Raw genomic sequence first — 17,144 nt, forward strand, 5'->3', positions numbered from 1 at the left:
ACAACTGGATGAAGACAGCACTATTTCAAAAGCAAGAACAAAATGCAAATTTCTAATACGCATATTTTTAAAAACCTTATATACCAAATAAGACAAAGAAAATCATTTTTGTTTTTTGTTTTGAAAATTCATTAAATATCTTCTGATCATAATTTCCCTTCTCCTATCTCCTCCATGATCCTTCCCACCTCCTCCCCCTTCTAACTAACTTCATGCCTTCTTTTTCTCTGTCTTTAGAAAATAAACAAGAACATTAAGAAAACCAAACCATAATTTAAAAAAAATAGTGAAAAAAAACACAAGAAACATACACACAAAATAAACCATAAAAACACAAAATCAGAAGCCATAAAATGCAAGCAAAGGATCAGTAAGGTAAAAAAGAAACAAAAAAAACAAAATAAATGAAAGAAGGGAGGGAGGGAGGGAGGGAGGAGGGAGGGAAGGAGGGAGGGAGGGAGGGAGGGAGGGAAGGAAGAGGGAAGAGCCCAATCAAAGAAATATGAGACAAAAAATAGGCATGCAACAATCTGTATAACCATGGAGGTAGGGTGTAGAGTAAAAAAACTATGGGGTAGGGAAGAATCTCCTAATTAAGGGGGCATAAAATACATAATTATGGAGATGCAGGGGGCAGACTGGAACAGAGGATTTAGCAGGGAGGGGGTAATAAGAGGGTGGTAAGGAAAAGGAGGGAGAGCTGAGGGCCTTATGGGGTGTCATATAGAAACCTACTATAGTAGAAGCTTTTAAAAAATATATTCATATATGAAGTAGATTGAAATGGAGTCAATAAATAACAAAGGAAGTAATGCCTCAACTAGGTATCTGTCAACACCAAGTGAAACTTCCAGGCCAAAATTGGGTTACATCTAACTGAGTTGTTTACTGTTGGTGATTCCTTGGGGGTCCCATGGAATTTCCAAACAACTCAGACTGTTGCTAAGACAATTTGTTGATTGCTTTCTACAAACAGATGGTAAGGTCCTACTGCTGAAATGTATGCAAATATACATTTATTCACTCAGTTCTAATATTACGTATTTATTTTAATATTAAAGTATAATGAAATAATATTAAGTTTACAAGATTATCTGTTATACATATAAAATATATATGACTATATTTATTTATCATTGAACCTGGAGAAGTCAAACTGGCACATAAATAGAGCCTCAATTTAAAATTATAAAGGAAATAGCATTTTTTGTGGTAGGTGACATTTTAAAAGTTAGCTTTAGGAAATTTTAGAGCAAGTTAAAATGTAAAATGCATAATGTGACTTAAATAAATTGAATTAGGTAAAATATGAATAATGAAATTCATTAAAAGTAAGATAAATACAGCAGTCACCATTCCGTGGAAAATGTATTCTGACTTTTTCTAATTTGTCCCTGGAATATTTACCTGCTTAAAATAGGCTATTAAATTAGGCAACAGATTTTCATTTGTGAAAGTACAGTAAGCCGAAGCTTGAACCATGTCAGTAATACAGCTATTAGCCATTTTGAAAGCAAAAGCTCAAAATATTAGTGTAGTTTGTATATGACCAAAGTGATAAGAACAGTTAGGCAGCTGGATCCCAATGATCCAGTTCTAAAATTATGCAGTAAACATGGGTGAAAAAAGGAATTTTATGATTAATCACAAATATAAGCCATAAGCTATGTGATAAAACATCAAAATGGTGAAATCAAATAAATCCAAAGGTTGTTTTGTCTTTTTCGTGCCATTGTTGTTCATTTATTGTGTGCTTTTGTTTGTTTGCACTATTGAGGACTGAGATGAACCCCCCAAACATGAGGAAAGCACTGTGTCACCACCTTCCAAGAGAGTTGGTTTGGTTATAGGTTCTCACCAAGTTCTCGAGCCTGGTCTTCAGCTTACTCTGTTGTCTGAATAGAACTTGAACTTGTAAACCTTCCTGAGTCTCCTGAGTAAGGGGACTGTAGGGTTGAACCATCAAATCCAGCCAAGTTTTTTTTTAAATAAATAATTAAAATAAGTAAATCTCTTTAAACCATACTTGCAAAAATCTAATTGGCAATTAGGAAGTAAACATAACATATTAAAGTAGATTTTTCTTTTAAAGAACAGAATGCAAATAAATTTGGCAACATTAGAAATAGCAATCGTTGGTTTTCTACAAAAACAGAAAGTCCTGAAGTTGGCTAGTAGAAAATTGCAGAAATCATAAATTTAACCTATACATCTGTGATCAAATAGCCTACCACCACACAGAGATTGCACAAAATGGACCATGTCTCCAAAAGTGCATCTAAGCTAGATGATTCATGTGAGCTTCCAAATCTTTAAAATATGGACTGTTTTAATGATAAAAAGAAAAAAAAAACATAGGTGACCTGATGCATTTCCAAAGTGTATTTCCTTCATAAATTAAAGTTAGCTATTTAAAAATTAATATCTGCTACTGCATATTAAACATTTGTTCTAAACATCTTGCCAAGAAATGTTTATACTTTGTCACAGTTAATTTGGTGCTATGAACACCTTGAACACAGTGCCACAAACTGAAATGCCAGTAATGCATGAATAGGAAGATATTTGGCACAGGTGCGTATGTGCTCATATGTGGGGACTAGATGTCATTTTGCCCCCCCACCCCAGAAAATCAGACCCTTATTAGCCCCAGCTGACAGCTGTCTTTTAGGAATAGAAATACATTATTAAAAGATGCTCTATTTAGTTTTCTTCAAAACATTATGGCTATGTGATCCACTAACTTCCAAATGTTAAAAGTATTCAATATATTGCCTAAACTCCCTATATATTATAAAACAGTAGTAATCATTTGTATAATTTTGATATAAAAAAGTAAAATCATTTCTGGTGACACAGATCTATTCAATATGGCTGTATTAAAACGCATACAGAAAGAAGAACAGGACAATATCTTCTAACTTAATAGACAAACTACATTAAATAAAAATGCATCAAATAATATGACAACTAAGGTTTGTTTAAATATAAATAACACAGAAAATAATTTAATCATACACACAAATTGAGATGTTTGTGTGTATTCTTCATCAGGTCTCCTAAAAACAAATGAAGAATATAGAAGATCTCTAAAAATATGGTCAACAAACTTTATATGTGAATCTAAAATAAATACTTTTGTCCACTAAACATTTATAGAAATCAATTAAACATTTCCCTCACAAAAGAAAAACAACTCCCTTTCCTATAATACAAAATGAAATAAGCATGCACTGTTCCACGCTGTGTTTATAGCTTAAATGTCTATTATAGAAGAAATTATGACCACAAATGTGCCCTCATCAACATAAAATAGAACAGGGAAAGGTAGAAAAACAAAAAAAATTAATTAGAATTAACAAAATAAAAAGTCCAATCAATTGAGAAGAACCTTAGCACATGTAATTTATACAGCTCAATAGCAATGAATTCCCATAATAAAATCATTTGCCAAAGTTGACCCAGAAAGAGGGAAAGCTTCACTGAGAAGCTGGAAATGTCATTAAAGAATTACATTTTTTTCTGACTGAGGTTGCAAGCAGCACAATTCTATTAACATAAACATAAATATTCATAAGACAGCTTGACAACGTGACCATTTGGTGGAACAACACCTGTAGGTTCTGATCCAGGGACCACTGTTTCCCTAACCATGGTTTTTGACCATGTTTGTACTACCAGGCATGAATAGTTTCCTGTGGAACAAGCCTCAAATCCAATCCAGAGAGTGACTGGTTACCCCCATCCCACCCCCATAACCAGTTTAGTACCACGCCTTACCTAAGGTCAGTATTGTAACATGCAGGGTCCACTTAAATAAGACCATTGATGAAACCCCCTTTCCTTGCTGGCAGCTTGTATAGCACTTTCTATCTCTGTGAAAGCTAGTCAGCAAATAGAGTTTTCTGACCAGTTCAAGATTGATTTCTCAATATCCTGAAACCTCTTTGTGTAGTATCTCAGCAATAAGGCCTTACCATCTAGCTCTGTTGGACAGCCAAGAATAATGATAATATCTTATATTGTTTTGGATACTTCTGGGGCCTCCCTGACCAATAACTCATAGAGAGGTAAGCTATGCCTGGTACTTGTATTTTTCATTTAATAACTCATGCTGTGTGGCAGCAGCATTGTTCACTCACACAAGGTACCTCGACTTAAACTTCCCTTTTGTTGTGGTGAATATATATTTAATTAGCTCACAAACTAGTGGGGCTTCTTAAGGCTTCCCCATATATCTTTAGTTTTGGTTAATCCCTCTGCTGTCTCTTCTTTTTCCCACTCTGTACCCCAACTGCCCATTTAAACCTTTAGTTTCTGGCATTACCTCCTCTATTATTTCACATTGTGAGTGTTCCACTATCCACTCTTATTTTCTTTCTTATTTGGGTTGCAAGATCAGACTCCTTTGTAGCTCCTTCATGTACTACCATGTAACCAAATGTAGTTCATTTTGGTTAGCCCTTCCCTTGCCTCCACATTTTCCATCACTCCACTACTTGCTTGAACCTTTCTGTTTCCAATGTTCCCCCTTTCTGTTTTCATTTCACCTATATTCTAATAACTCCTGTCTCTAATTGCACCCTCCACCAATAACCCATTTCTAGTTCCCCAGATTACACCTGTCCTCCATGTTAGATTCTTATTGCAGTGGGGATGAAATTTTCAAAGACTAAAAACAGGAAAAGTGCAATTGAAAAAAGCCAAACCCGTGTAGTTTGAGAACTGTGTACAAAAACTCCAGTGGTAGAGCAAATCAATGATCTACTAAAATTTATCTTAATCATTGCTTGGGAAAGTCCTTGAGTTTCTGTCTTTAATACTTTTCTATCTTGTTTGGAAAATACAATAAAATTTCTCTCACCAAACTGAAGGGAGAAAGATCTAATTGGATCTCTGACTTACCTTGTTTTTTAATTTTTAGAATGTTGTTAGATTTATTTATTTTTGTGTGAATATTTGCCTGCATGTGTGTCTGCGCACCTTGTGTATGCTTGGTGCCTGTGGAGCTCAGAACTGTCTTATACCCTGGAACTAGACTTAGCATTATTATGCATCACTATGTGTGTTCTGGGAACTGAACTCTGGTCCTCTGCAAGAGCAAGGAGTGCTTTTAACCATGGTGTCATTTCTCTGGCCCTTTATAATTTATCTTTAAAATGTCCTAAATGCATTTTGTCTGTCAGGAGACCTCACACAAAATTCCTGATGACATCTAGAAAATGCCTACCAGCCCCACCCCCTCCCCCAGCCATATACTCTCTCTGATTTCAATCTCTTTCAAAAGAAAAAATATATTCATTCCCCACATGTACCTTAAGTGCAGTCCTTTTTTGTCTCCTCAAGGGTGTCATATTGGGAATGTTCTTGCATCTTTTCCTTTATCAATACATTTTCTATTTCTGCTGAATCACTCCAATTAGCATAAATGCCAGTGTTTCTACAGCACCAATATATATATATACATATGTGTGTAGTTGTATGTAAACGATATACACATGAGTAAAACACTCAGGTAGTGTTTCATTTGATTTTCAACCTCCATCGATATTCATTGTTCTCTTTTTCACAGTATAGCTTTCTAAAAAAGAATTTATCCAGCTTCTTTCTTTGTCTTCTCCGTGAAGCTAGTGTACTGAGATACTGTAGTGAAAACCTTCACAAAATACCCTACAAAGGTCACCAGTAAGCCACACATTTACAAGCCAATGGTTCACATTAAGCCCTTTTTTAACTGTGTTTGTTAGAAGCATTTGAGACCCTTCATGACCTTTTTACTTGGCATCTGGAGTGAAAAATACCATTTCCCAATGTCTGTCTTCTTCTCATTCCACTTCCTGTGTTTTCCTTACTAACCATGCCACCCCTGCGTCTTAGAGTGCCCCCATATGTTTCCCTTGGATTTCTGCTCTTCTACAATGTTCACCATGATCTCATTGGCTCTTCTTAACTACTTTGTATAGGCTGTTGATACCCAAATGTGTATGTATTGCATAGACTTCATTATGTTATTAGACTTTATTAACTCTAGATAATCCAATTACCTACTTTATGCCTACATTTGGATATTGATAAATTATCTCAAACTTAACATTGACAAAATTGAACTCCAGATTATTCTCCCTAAACTCAAACATGATTTGTTTATCATTTTCTTTTTCTCAATTAATAGTAACCACATCTGGGCTGGCTAGATTTATATCAACTTGACACCAGCTAAAGTCATTTGGGGAGAGGAAACCACAATTGAGAAAATGCTCCCAACCAGAATGGCCAATGATGTATTTTCTTAATTGGTGGTTGAAGAGGGAGAGGCTAGCTCTCTTGTGAGCAGTGTCACCCCTGGACTTCTGGTCCTGGTTGCTATACTCAGGTAGGCTGAGTGAGCCATGAGGAGCAAGCCTGCAAATAACACCCCTCCATAACCTCTGCATCAGCTCCTGCCTCCAGTTTCCCTACTTGAGTTTCTGCCCTGACTTCCTTCAGTGATGAACAGAAATGTGGAAAAAAGAAACCGTTTCCTCCCCAAATTTCTCATGATCATAATGTTTTCACACAGCAATAGAAACCCTAAGACAGAAATTGGTACCATCAAGTGATCTATTGTTGTATCTTATGTTGTTTGTGGGAGGATTTCTCTTAATTTGGGGCTGGAAAAACCACTGAGTATTCAAAGACTAATGAGTTGTTCTATAGAAGGTTGGAAAGGAATATTGAGAGTAATGCATACAATGAAGGCCTGGTTTATTAAGTTTCAGGGAGAGGCTTGGGACTCTTTATGTGATGTTTGAATTAAGAATCCATGGTTCTGATCTGCTGGAACTGTAGAATTATCTGTGATTAACAAAATATCATAACAACTAAAGTGAGATTTTTGCTTTGCTGGGACAATCTATACTGGTCAGTTGCAGCTGATGAATCAGTATAGTTAAAAGGAGGCCAGCATTATTGAGACAAAATCTTCTGAGAAGTGTTTTCTTGGGGTCAGCACAAAGAAGCTATGGTTCAAACATGGCGAAGGATGTACCTTGTGCTGGCAGCCACAATTGTTAATGTGTAAGAGTTTTACAATGATACTGGTTTTGAAGTCATCAGTGGGTCATGAACAGCAGCTGAGGGTTTCCTGAAAGAGGCCAGGAGGAAACAACAACGAAGGCACAGCTTCAGCTCCAGTAGAAGCCCCAACATTGAAAGAGTCATGGAAAGCAGTTGAGTTTGGCACAATGTAACAGGGTCAGAGTCCCTGAAGAGAGTCTAGGAAAGGTTACTGGTGAAGGTTCAGTCCAGCTGCACTAAACACATTAGCATTTTGGAGATGCCAATACCATGGCTTGGTCAAGTACAGTAGCAGCTATAGAATGGCGCCCAGCTGACTCTAGGAGACAAGTTGTGTGTGCTTAGGAGGCCATTTGGAGTCCAGTTGATCCCAAGTGGGTCCCAAATACCAGACACTGAGCTTGACATTGCTGGGCTTTGGTTTTTCTTTTATTTGAATGTAACTGTGTTTGGTTCTTTCCTCTTTGAGTAAAGAGCATGTAACTTAACATTTTATTTTACAAGATCCCACAGTTGAGAGACTTTGGAATTCAAAGAGACTTTAGGGTTTTAGAAAGACTAGATGTTTTAGAGAACCTTTAAACTTTGAAAAAGACATCAGTTGTTTAAAGAGATAGAATTTTTACACTGTTGGAATTTTTTGACCTTTAGTATATATTCCATTTTTTTGAATTAGAAACAACATTGTTTTACATGTCAAACCCAGTTGCCTCTCCCTCCCTTCCAGCCTTACCACCCTTCCCAACTAAAACCCTACCTATCACATACACTTTCTGCATCCCAGGGAGGGTGAGGCCTTCCATAGGGGAGCTTCAGAGTCTGTCATATCCTTTGGGATAGGGCCTAGGCCCACCACCATGTGTCTTGGCTCAGGAAGTATCCCTCTGTGTGGAATGGGCTCCCAAGTCCACACCTATGCTATGGATAAGTACTGATCTACTACAGAAGGCCTCATGATTTCAGAGGGCTCCTCACTGATACCCAGGTTCCTGGGATCTGAATCAGTCCCATACTAGTTTCCCAGCTATCAGTCTGGAGACCAAGAGCTGCTCCCCCCCTGTTCAGGTCAGCTGTTTCTGTGGGTTTCATCAGCCTGGTCTGGACCCATTTACTCATCACTCCTCTTTCTCTGCAACTGGATCAGTTCAGTGATTAGCTGTGGGTGTCTGCCTCTACTTCCACCAGCTGCTGGATGAAGGCTATACTATGGCACATAAGTTAGTTATCAATCTCATTATCAGGGGAGAGCATTTAAGGTAGCCTCTCCTCTGTTGCTTAGATTGTTAGCTGGTGTCATTCTTGTAGATCTCCAGACCTTTCCCTAGTGCCTGATTTCTCTTTAAACCTATACTGTCTCCCTCTATTAAGGTATCTCTTATCTTGTTTTTCTCTATTCTTCCCTGACTCAAGCTTCCTGCTCCCTCATGTCCTCTTCACTCCTCCTCTTCTCCTCTTCTCATTATCCTAGCTCCCTTTCCCCTCCCCTCATGCTCCCAATTTGCTCAGGAGATCTTGTCCCTTTCCCCTTCCCCGGGGGACCATGTATGTCTCTCTTAGAGTCCTGTTTGTTTCCTAGCTTCTCTGGAAGTGCGGATTGTGGGCTGGTAATTCTTTGCTCTATGTCTAAAATCCATATATGAGTGAGTGTACATACCCTGTTTGTCTTTTTGTGACTGGGTTACCTCATTCAGAATAGTTTCTTCTAGTTCCATCAATTTGCCTGCGAATGTCAAGATTCCACTGTTTTTTTTTCTACTGAGTAGTATTCCATTGTGTAAATGTACCACGTTTTCTTTTTTATATACATAATTTTATTTGAGTTAGAAAGACTATTTTACATGTCAATCCCAGTTCCCTCTCCCTCCACTCTTCCCCTGTCCCCCCAACTAACACTCTACCTATCCCATACCCTTTCTGCTCCCTAGAGAGGGTGAGGCCTTCCATAGGGAGTCTTCAGAGTCTGTCTTATCCTTTGGAATGGGGCCTAGGCCCACCACTTGTGTCTATACTCAGAGAGTATCCCTCTATTTGGTATGGGCTCCCAAAATCCATTCCTATGCTATGGATAAGTACTGATCCACTACAAGGGCCCCATAGATTTCTGAGGTCTCCTCACTGACACCTACATTCAGGGGGTCTGGATCAGTCCCATACTGGTTTTCCAGATATCAGTCTGGGGACCAAGAGCTCTCCCTTGTTCAAGTCAGCTGTTTCTGTGGGTTTCATCAGCCTGGACTGGACCCATTTACTCATCACTCCTCTTTCTCTGCAACTGGATTCCAGTTCAGTTCAGTGATTAGCTGTGGGTGTCTGCCTCTACTTCCACCAGATGCTGGATGAAGGCTATACTATGGCACATAAATTAGTTATCAATCTCATTATCAGGGGAGGGCATTTAAGGTAGCCTCTCCTCTGTTGCTTAGATGTTAGTTGGTGTCATCTTTGTAGATCTCCAGACATTTCCCTAGTGCCTGATTTCTATTTAAACCTATAATGCCTCCCTCTATTATAGTATCTCTTATCTTGCTCTCTTCTGTTCTTCCCCCAGCTCAACCTACCTGTCCCATCATGTCCTCCTCATCCCTCCTCTTCTCCCCTTCTCATTCTCCTAGTTCTCTATCCATTCTTCAGTTGAGGGGCATCTAGGATGCTTCCCGGTTCTGGCTATTACAAATAATGCTGCTATGAACTTCGTTGAATAGATGACCTCATTTCCAAAATATACTAGAAATTAGAAGTTAGTCTCCAAAGCAACAAACAATCCAATTAAAAAGTGGGGTACAGAACTAAATAGACAATTCTCAATAGAGGACTCTAAAATGGCTGAAAGACACATAAGAAAGTATTCAACATCCTTAGCCATCAGGGAAATGCAAATCAAAACAACTCTGAGATACCATCATATTCCTGTCAGAATGTATAAAATCAAAAACACCAATGACAGTTTATGATGGAGAGGATGTGGAGAAAGAGGAACACTCCTCTACTGTTCATGGGAGTGCCAACTCGTACAGCCACTTCGGAAATCAGTATGGTGACTCCCCAGGAAAATGGGAATCAGTCTTCCACAAGATCCAGCAATTCTACTCTTAAGCATATACCCAAAAGAAGCACATTTATAAACTGTTGGAATTTTTAGGGACTGTGGGACTTTTACAAGTCGTTATGTTTTATATTGTGATGTTAATATGGACATATCATCTTGGGGACAATTGAGAAAGGAAAGGTTCTCTTTGAGTGGTGATATACTTTTGTGTCAAGTTGACAAAGGTCATTCTGCTGGCTTGTTTTACATCAACTTGACACAGCTAGAGTCATTTGGAAAAAGGAAGCCTTGACTGGTAAAACACCTGCCACCATGTTGGCCTATGGACAAGCTTACCGGGCGTTTTATTAATTGGTGATTGATTAGGAGGCCCCAGATCACTATAGGTGGTGACACCCCTGGGCTGATGATTCTGAGCACTACAGGAAAAAATGTGAGTAAGCTATGAGGAGCAAGCCATTAATCACTAATCCTTCTTGCCCGCTGTTTCAGTTCCAACCTTTAGGTTCTTGCCTTAAGTTCTTGTCCTGATTCCCTTAGATGATATGGAATATGGAAATATTCCATAGATAATATGGAATAAACTATTTCATCCACAGGTTGTTTATGGTCACAATGTTTTATCACATCGATATAAAACATAACTAAAATAATAACTTTTTAGTTGTGTAAAGCAACAGTTTCATTTAGATACATCCTTGAGTCTCCTTTTTCTCAGAAACATTATCTACATAATCAACAAATCTGCCCATTCCAGCATAAAAACAAAGCAAGATCTAAGACTGCATCTACTACATTTACCCCTCAGCCCATCATCACCTTTTGTATGTGGAATGGGATCCTAGCTGGTGTTGTTTCTGCTCTTGATAGTTTAATTGATCACCATTTATCAACATGGCAATCTTATTAGGAGAGAAGTCAGTCACAGCATTTCTGTGTTCAAACTCTACTAATAACTGAATCTCGAATAGAAAAGAAATAAAGTCCTTGTAGTTACCTAAAACCGCTAATTTTTTGCAAATTCATTGTTCTATACATTTCCTCTGATGCCGTCTTTGTTTTCCATCTTTTGCAACTAGTACTCCAAAACATCCCACATATTATTTCTTTCCTTAAATGCTTAGTCTTTCTCTTTCTGTAGAGCATAAGTGCATAAACTGTTATCCCCACTCTGCACCTAGAATCTAGTGCCTGGCATATAGTGACTTCGGAGGTGGGCTGAACTTCTTAAAAAATTCATGTGCAAAGCACAGTGCTAAAATAGATTCTTTCTTCTACAGTGAGATTCAAGCCACGTGAATCTGTGTACCCAACAATATCAAATACATTATAATATTTTTCTACATGGTTTTGGGGTCATCATCAATTCTTTCTTGTACAAATTCTACTTGTTTCCAAGTCAATATAACTATCTAAAACCTCTGGCTATGTCATTAAACTGCTCAGAAATCTCTATGTTTCTTATTTTATTATTAAAATAAACTTCAATCTTATGAACAGGTTGTGAACCTCTGCATTATACATGCCACCTATTTCCCCTACATTACATTTTAATGTGTTCTACTCCACATGCCAATCATATTGTCTACTATTCTCTCTTATGTTTTCTACCTCTTTTCTTTATAATAGTTCTGAATGTGGAAAATGTAAGAGAGTGCATACCCAGATTAGAGCAGTTGACTGATAAGAACAGAAAATCATGATGTTAATATTGCTTTGAGTGCAAGCTCACAATTCTACTAAACAACCTTAAGATTATGTTTGCCTGGTTTTTATATCAACAATGCTCTCCAGGATTATGATGTACTTCTACTCAGTTACATCCTACAGGTCTTCTCTATATGGCCTCTTTTTTTCTATTTTTCCCAAGAAATTATTTTATTAGTTCAAATTTGAAAAAAGCCTGCTTCACATGTCAATCCCTTCTCCCTCTCCTCCCCTCCCCTTCAACCCCCCCACCATACCCCCACCTCATCATCCATCTGCTCCCCAGGGAGGGTAAGGCCCTCCACGGGGTTCCCCAAAATCTGTCATATTATCCTGGGCAGGGCCTAGGTCCTCCCCCATATGTTAAGGCTGAGCCAGCATTCCTCCATGTGGGATGGGCTCCCAAAGTCCCTTCTTACACCAGGGATAAATACTGATCCGCTACCAGGGGCCCCATAGAGTACCAAGGCCTCATCATTGACCTCCACATTCAGGGGTCTGGATCAGTCCCATGATAGCCTCCCAGACATCAGTCTGGGGTCCATGTGCTCCCCCTTGTTTAGGTCAGATGTTTCTGTGGTTTTCACCAGACTGGTCCAACTGCTTTGCTCTTCAGTACTACCTCTCTGCAACTGGGTTCCAGACTTCAATTCAGTGTGTAGCTGTGGGTGTCTGCCTCTGCTTCCATCAGCCACTTGATGAGGGCTCTAGGATGGCATATAAGGCAGTCTCATTTTGGAGAAGGGCATTTAAAGTAGCGACTCCACCAATGCCTAGATTGTCAGTTGGTGTCATCCTTGTAGATCTATGGAAATCTCCCTAGTGCCAGATCTCTGCTGGAATCTATAATGGCTCCCTATGTTATGGTATCTCTCATCCTGCTCTCCTCTATTCTTCCCCTGACTCAGCCTTCCAGCTCCTCCATTTTCTCCTCTTCCTTCTGCTTCTCCCCCTCTCATTCTCACAGCTCCCTCTCCCCTACCCTCATGACCCCACTTAAAACAGGAGATCTTGTCCCTGCCCCTTCTCTTGGGTCCATGTGTTCTTCTCTTAAGTCCTTCTTATTTCCTAATTCCTTTGGTGATGAGGATTGTAGGCTGGTAATCCTTTGCTCTATGTCTAAAATTCTTATATGACTGAGTACATAACATGTTTGTCTTTTTGTGAATGGGTTACCTCATTCAGGATGGTTTCTTCTAGTTTCATCCACTTGCCTGTGAATTTCAAGATTCCATTGCTTTTTTCTGCTGAGTACATTGTGTAAATGTACCACATTTTCTCTATCCATTCTTCAGTTGAGGGTCATCTAGGTTGCCTCCAGGTTCTGGCTATTACAAACAATGCTGCTCTGAAGGTATTTGAACATATGTCCATGTATGGATGTGTATTTTGGGGTATATGCCTAAGAGAGGAATTGCTGGATCTTGAGGTAGACTGATTCCCATTTTTCTGAGCAACTGCCATACTGATTTCCAGAGTGGTCTTACAAATTTGCACTCCAACCAGCAATGAGGAGTGTTCTTTTTTCTCCACATCCTCTCCAGCATATTGTCATTGGTGGTTTTGATATTAGTCATTCTGGCAGGTGTAAGATTGTAGCTCAGAGTTGTTGTGAGTTACATTTCCTTGATGGCTAAGGTTCTGGAGCACTTTCTTAAGTGTCTTTCAGCCATTTTAGATTCCTCTGTTGAGAATTCTCTGTTTAGTTCTACACCCCACTTTTTAATTTCATTGTTGGGAGTTTTGGTGGCTAGCTTCTAGAGTTCATTGTATATTTTGGATATCAGACCTCTGTCACATGTCGGGTTGGTGAAGATCTTTTCCCATTATGTGGACTGTCATTTTATTTCAATGTGTCCTTTGCCTTACAGAAGCTTCTCAGTTTCAGGAGGTCCCATTTATTAATTGTAGATCTCAATGTCTGGGCTACTGGTGGTATGTTAAGGAAGCAGTCTGCTTTACCAATTCCTTCAAGCGTATCTCCCACTTTCTCTTCTAATAGGTTCAGTGTGGCTAGATTGATGTTGAGGTCTTTGATCCATTTGGACTTATGCTTTGTACATGGTGATATATATGGATCTATATACAATTGTCTGCATGTCCGAATCCAGTTGTGCCAGCACCATTTGTTGAAGATGCTTTCTTTTTTCCATTGCATAAATTTAGCTTCTTTGTCAAAAGTCAGGTGTTCATAGGTGTGTGGGTTAATATCAGGGTTTTCAATTCAACTCCACTGGTCTGTCAACTTTTGTGCCAATACCAAGCTGTTTTCAGGACTATGGCTCTATAATACACCTTGAATTCAAGGATGGTGACGCCTCCAGAAGTTCTTTATTGTACAGGGTTGTTTCGGCTATCCTGGGTTTTTTGTTTTTCCATATAAAATTGAGTATTGTTCTTCCAAGGTCTTTGAAGAATTGTGTTAGGATTTTGATGGGGATCGAGTTGAATCTGTAGATTGCTTTTGGCAAGATTGCCATGTTTACTAAGTTGATCCAACCTATCCAAGAGTATGGGAGATATTTCCATTTTCTGGTATCTTCTTTAATTTCTTTCTTTAAAGACTCAAAGTTCTTACTGTACAGGTCTTTCACTTTTTTGGTTAGCATTACCCCAAGATATTTTGTTGTTTGTGGATATTGTGAAAGGTGATGTTTCTCTGATTTCTTTCTCATTATGTTTATCATCTTGTATATAGTAGGGCTACTGATTTTTTTTAGTTAATTTTGTATCCTGCTACACTGCTGAAGGTGTTTATCAGCTGTAAGAGTTCCCTGATAGAGTTTTTCGGGTCACTTATGTAGGCTCTCATATCATCTGCAAATAGGGAAAGATTGACTTCTTCCTTTCCAATTTGTATCCCCTTGATCTCCTTTTCTTTTCTTATTGCTCTAGCTATATTGAAGACATATGGAGAGAGTTGACAGCCTTGTCTTGTTCCTAATTTTAGAGGAAACACTTTGGGTTTTTCTCCATTTAGTTTGATGTGGGTTGTTAGTTTGCTGTATATTGCTTTTATCATGTTTAGATATGTTCCTGTTAATCCTGTTCTCCCCAAGATCTTTATCATAAAGGGATGTTGGATTTTGTCAAAGGCTTTTTCAGCATCTAGTGAGATGATCATGTAGTTTCTTTTTTTCAGTTTGTTTATATGGTTGGTGGATTACATTGATGGATTTTCATATGATGAACCATACTTGCATCCCTGGGATGAAGCCTACTTGATCATGGTGGATGATTTTTCTGAATTGTTCTTAGATTCAATTCGACAGTATTTTGTTGAGTATTTTTTGCATTGATTTTCATGAGGGATATTGGTCTGCAGTTCTTTTTAGTTGTGTCTTTGTGTGACTTGGGTATCAAGGTTAAAAGAGTTTGGCAATGTCCTTTCTGCTGCTATTGTGTGGAACAATTTGAGGAGTACTGGTATTAGCTCTTGTTTGAATTTCTGGTAGAATTCTTCAGTGAAGCCATCTGGCCATGGGCTTTTTTTACTTGGTAGACTTTTGATGATTGCTTCTATTTCATTGGGTGTTATAGGTTGATTTAAATTGCTTATCTGTTCTTGATTTAATTTTGGTAAGTGATATCTATCCAGAAAATTGTCCATTTCCTTTAGACTTTTGAGTTTTGTAGGGTACAGGTTTTCAAAGTATGACCTGATGATTCTCTGGATTTCCTCAGTTTCTGTTGTTATGTCCCTCTTTTCATTTCTGATTTTGCTAATTAGCATGCTCTCTCTCTGGCTTTTGGTTAGTTTGGCTAGATGTTTGTCTATCTGGCTGATTTTCTCAATGAACCAACTCTTTGTTTCATTAATTTTTGTAATGTTTTAATGTTTTTGTAATGTTTTCTACTTTATTGATTTCAGCCCTCAGTTTTATTATTTCCTGGCATCTACACCTCCGTGGTGAGTTTGCTTCTTTTTGTTCTAAAGCTTTCAGTTTTTCTGTCAACTCCTAGTGTGACTGTTCTCCAGTTTCTTCATGTGGGCACTTAGTGCTATTAACTTTCCTCTTAGCACTGCTCTCAAAGTGTCCCATAAGTTTGGGTATGCTGTGTCTTCATTCTTATTCTTCATTCGTTTTTTATTTCTTCCTCAAGCCAGTAATATTGCAATTGGGCATTATTCAATTTCCAAGAGTTTGTAGGTTTTCTGCAATTTGTGTTGTTGTTGAATTCTAACTTTAAAGCATGGTAGTCTGATAAGATACAGGGAGTTTTACCTTTTTTTTGTATATGTGGAGGTTTGCTATGTTGCCAAGTATGTGGTCAATATTAGAGAAGGTTCCATGTGGCGCTGAGAAGAAGGGATATTCTCTTGTGTTTGGATGGAATGTTCTATAGATGTCTGTTGAACCCAATTGGGCAATAACTTCTGTTAGATCCTTTGTTTCCTTGTTAAGTTTCTGTCTGGTGGTCCTGACTAGTGGTGAGAGTGGGGTGTTGAAGTCTCCTACTATAAGTGTGTGAGGTTTTATGTGTGGCTTGAGCTTTAGTAATGTTTCTTTTACAAATGTGGGTGCCTTTGTATTTGGAGCATAGATGTTCACGATTGAGACTTCATCTTGATGGACTTTTCCTGTGATGAGTATGAAATGCCCTTCTTCATCTCTTTTGATTGATTTCAGTTTGAAGTCTAATTTGTTAGATAATAGGATTGCTATACCAGCTTGTTTCTTGGGTCCATTTTATTGGAAAAATCTTTTCCCAACCCTTTATTCTGATGTAATGTCTGTCTTTGAAGTTGAGGTGTGTTTCTTGTATGCAGCAGAAGGATGGATTCTGTCGTTGTATCCATTCTGTTAGCCTGTACCTTTTTATAAGCTGGTTAAGACCATTGACATTGAGTGTTATTAATGTCCATTGATTGTTGGTTCTTGTTTATTTGGGATTTATTGTTGGTGGTGACATTGTGTGTAGATTTCACCCTCTTTTTTCTTTTTGTGTTTAGTAAAGTGGGATTATCTATTGCCTATGTTTTTGTGAGTGTAGTCATCTTCGTTGGGTTGGAGTTTTCCTTCCAAAACTTTCTGTAGGGCTGAATTTGTGGATATGTATTGCTTAAATCTGGTTTTGTTATGGAATATCTTGTTTTCTCTTGATTGAAAGCTTTGCTGGGTACAGTAGTCTGGATTGACATCCATGTTCTCTTAGTGTTTGTAGGACATCTATCCAGGACCTTCTGGCTTTCAAATTTTTCATTGAGAAATCGGGTGTAATTCTCATAGGTCTGCCTTTATATGTTACTTGGCCTTTTTCCTTTGCTGCTCTTAATATTTTCTCTTTATTCTGTAAGTTTGATGTTTTGATTATTATGTGGTGAGGGGACTTC

General features: G+C 38.3%; 1 protein-coding gene across 1 annotated transcript in view; it reads left to right on the forward strand.

Annotated features, from left to right (window-relative positions):
- Grin3a (glutamate ionotropic receptor NMDA type subunit 3A) overlaps window positions 1-17,144 on the forward strand; it is a 183,752-nt gene that overhangs the window by 69,561 nt on the left and 97,047 nt on the right. The gene's annotated exons all lie outside the window — the stretch shown is intronic.

This window comes from Cricetulus griseus, chromosome 2 (assembly GCF_003668045.3).
Source record: "Cricetulus griseus strain 17A/GY chromosome 2, alternate assembly CriGri-PICRH-1.0, whole genome shotgun sequence".
Taxonomy (NCBI): domain Eukaryota; kingdom Metazoa; phylum Chordata; class Mammalia; order Rodentia; family Cricetidae; genus Cricetulus; species Cricetulus griseus.